This window comes from Triturus cristatus, chromosome 9, assembly GCF_964204655.1.
Source record: "Triturus cristatus chromosome 9, aTriCri1.1, whole genome shotgun sequence".
In the NCBI taxonomy this organism is placed as follows: domain Eukaryota; kingdom Metazoa; phylum Chordata; class Amphibia; order Caudata; family Salamandridae; genus Triturus; species Triturus cristatus.
Window position 1 is genome coordinate 79121790 of NC_140592.1, and position 3806 is coordinate 79125595.

The 3806-nt window shown below is 40.0% G+C and overlaps 1 pseudogene; it reads left to right on the top strand.

The window, feature by feature from the left end:
* The first annotated feature begins 286 nt into the window (after positions 1–286).
* Positions 287–2197, top strand: LOC146797435 (uncharacterized; annotated as a pseudogene).
* The last annotated feature ends 1609 nt before the right edge of the window (positions 2198–3806 follow it).

A 3806-nucleotide genomic window follows, 5' to 3' on the forward strand; every position in this document is an offset into this window, starting at 1 on the left:
AAGGGGTAATGCTGAATGGACAAAGTCTGACCAGATCAGTTGGGTGCATGTCCCCTGGGTGCTAAGTATTGAAATGTTGTAGTAAAAGAATGTGGTTTGGGCAACAAATGGTGTAGGATTCATTTTGTGTCCTGTATTGTTTCAATAAAAAGTGTATAACAATCCACTAGATGGGGCTATTGATTGCATATTGTCTGTTGCAATTTCAGGTATTCGTCCAGCATCATTGTGAAATAGTTCATCATTTTTCTGCTCCCAGCTGACTTGGCAGTTTAAATATTGCAAGATGGGCAAGTGGTCAGGATATAAAAAAATATACAGAAAAGAGTGGGAGTTGGATCCTGAACTAAAAAGATGGATTGCCCCTGTAAGGACAGATGATAGCAAAGCAGCATGCAAGTACTGCCATGTACACATCCGTGCCCATTATAATGATTTGAAGCAACATGCAGTAACCACTAAACACCGCTCACGCTGTAATGCAGCGAGCACATCTGTGGCATCCTTTGTACAACCTATCCCTTCCACATCTAACGATCAGAAAAGAAGAGAACTCAGATTTGCCATACAAACTGCTTGTTGTACATCCATTAATAATATAGATGGGTATAGTGAAATTTTGAAAGATGAGTTCCCTGCCTTCCGAATGCACCGGACAAAATGTACAGCATTAATTAATTCTCTGTTAGGCCCATATTTCAAGGAGGAATTGCTGAAAGATATTGGAAAATCACCATTTTCTTTATTGATTGATGAATCAACTGACATTGAAGTGAAAAAACTACTGTACATTTGCATTAAATATTTTTGCAAAAAGCTTAGCAAATTTGTAAGCACCTTCCTTGCCATGGTATAGTTAGATCAGGCCTGTTCCGAAGATATAGCAAATGCAGTCCTAAAGTTGCTTGAAACATGTAACCTTGAGATTACAAATTTAATTGGCATAGGTACAGATGGGGCAAGCGTCATGTGTGGGAAGCACCACTCAACATTCACCTTGTTGCGAGATAAACAACCATCCTTGCAACTTGTGCGCTGCATTTGCGACTCCCTTGACATCATTGCTAAGAAAGCAATAAGGAGCATTCCTAGCAATATAGAATTTATGATCAGAGAAACATACAACTGGTTTTCCCACTCGCCAAAACGCCAGGCTGACTATAAAGAGTTGTATCACACATTGGACGGAGGCATGCCCCTGAAATTAATTTCGCCTTGCGAAACACGCTGGCTAGTGATGGCAGATTGTGTCGATCGTTTACTGGAACAATATGATGCCTTAAAATTACACTTTAGCACAGCATCCTATGTGGAACACTGCTATGCAGCAAGGATGCTCCAAGAAATGTATCAAGATGAGATAAATCTACTTTACCTCACTTTCTTAAAGCCAGTGCTCCAAGAAATAAAGGTCGTTAACAAAATCTTTCAGCTAGAATCTGGGGATGCACTCCACATCTTCCGTGATCTATATACTCTGTACTTGTCCACACTGAAAAGGATACTAAAACCGAGTGTTTTCACATGTAACAATAAAGAACAGTTGCAGAGCCTAGACTTACAAAGTTCTGCCATTTACCTTTCAAAGGATAATGCTGATCTTGGGCTCAGTTTCCGAAACAAGCTGGAACAAAGTCAACTCACCTCGGTGTCAAAGGAAGGCATTGTGACACGGTGCCTGGAGTTCATGAAAGAATTGGTGTGTGAATATAAAGCTCGTCTCCCCGAGTCTTTCAGCATGCTGAGAAAGTTAGAAACTTTGAGTCCCCAAAAAGTACTTGCCGATCCCAAACCTCCTGTAACAGATTTGCCAGAAGCCCTTTTCAATAGTCCATTAGAGGTCCTGGAGTCACAATGGAGAACTTTGTCCTCATGCTCCTTTCTTAACACTTCAGACATAGAATCGTTCTGGATGGAAGCGTATAACTACACCGATGCTGCTGGCAACCATTGTTTTCAAGAGCTTGCAATGGGTGCTATTAAGATGTTGACTCTCCCGATATCCAATGCTCATGTTGAACGCGTTTTTTCCCAGATGACTCTATTAAAAAATGATCGAAGGAACAGAATGGGCCTAAAACTGCTTTCAAATATTCTATATATTAAGTTTGGACTGAAACGCATTGCATTAAAGTCATATTCATTTGTTCCACCCCCACTCTTGTATGCAAAATTTAACAGCGCTATCTATGATTAGACTTGAAACAGTGCGCTACCACCCCAGAGCTGCATGCAGCTCATGTATGTTGCCAGGGGTAGAAAAACACTTTCACAGACCTGCCATTAACTGCAGAAGGAAGCAAAAACCAAAGGAAATGATGGACGGAGTGTTGAACATTGCAAGCACTCACCCCCAGTCAACTGATCTGGGTTTAATCCATCACCGTTCTTTAGCCCACTCTGCCACCCCAGTTCAGACATGGCCATATGCAAATCAGTCTGACCCTGTGCCTCATTAACTGCAGAAGGAGGCACAACACCTGCCCGCTACTGACAGGACCAGAAGAACACTTTCTAAGACCTACTCTTGCCAGTGTGTATGCTGGAGCAGAATTTTCTGATGAAAATCTATTGGGTTTTTAAGCTCTGGTTTGTCTATTTGTCATAATTAAAATTATTAATTATTAATTACTAATTATTTGTTTTGTGTATATGTTTAAACTTACCAACATGTACTAATGAGAAGAAAACCGACACGAGGGAATGCTTTCATTTGCTAATTAATAAATGTGCATGTTTTATTAAATAAACGTTGCTGAGTGCTGTTTATTTTAAAGCACGAAACGCTTTTGAATGAATGCTTTTCTGTGTTGCAAAGGCTAGATAATTACATACACATAAGGGTATTAGTGAGGTTAACACTGTTTAATCACTATGCTGTGGTAACGTTGTTTTTGTCTCTTTTAATTAAGATGGTCTATTTTGGCCTAGAATAAAATGGCCGCCGTTTGCAGCCTGGCCTCGAGTGAGAGATTTGTGATGAGAGGGCCTTGCTGAATATGGTCGAAGTCATCTGACCATAGTCTTCGCCTGGTTAAAATTTTCCGTGAGGACAGTAGCAGTACTGGGCAGGTCACCAAGAAACATCCGAATAACCTTGGAGGACAAAGGAGCCATAAAGAATGAACTGAATGGACTCTGAAGTCATCATGTTAGTTCCGAGGAAATGTGGATGTCGAAAGATAAATTTTTTAGTTCCTGTTCTGTCTTTTTATTTTTGTGATTTTTTCTGAGCGGAGATTTTCCAAATGTAGCGATGCTACATCCTTTCCTGCTCGCTCTGCTCAGCGGTTCGGCGGACGTGTAGAACATTTTATGTTTCTATAATATTGCAAGTTTCTTTATAAATATTGTTAGCCTAGAGAAGGTTTGAGGCCACTTTGCCACTTCTTCCCAAACCTGCGTTGGTGAGGATCGATGCTGTGAGGACGGTGACTCGGGAGATTTCTACTGAGAGACTTGTCCTGATGACCCATTCTGACATTTAGCTAGAATAGGTAATTATGAGAAAATGATTTACTCTGATTAATTTCTTTTGACTAATTTTTAGATAAAGAATCATAATTTTAAATACGGTGTTGGTGATTATTTCTTGTCAATTATTGAGTACTCTATTTGATTATTGTTGTATAGATTGTTTAGATTATGACTCAGGACAATTACAATAACTAGGTCTTATCGACCTCAGTGTAGATGTGGGGTGTTTAGGAGTTTTCTTTCCACAAGTTCAGTGCTGGTGGAGTATTTGAGTGTATGTTAGTGAAATGGGCCCTAGTGTATGGTGAGTGTATGTGCGTGTAACTGTG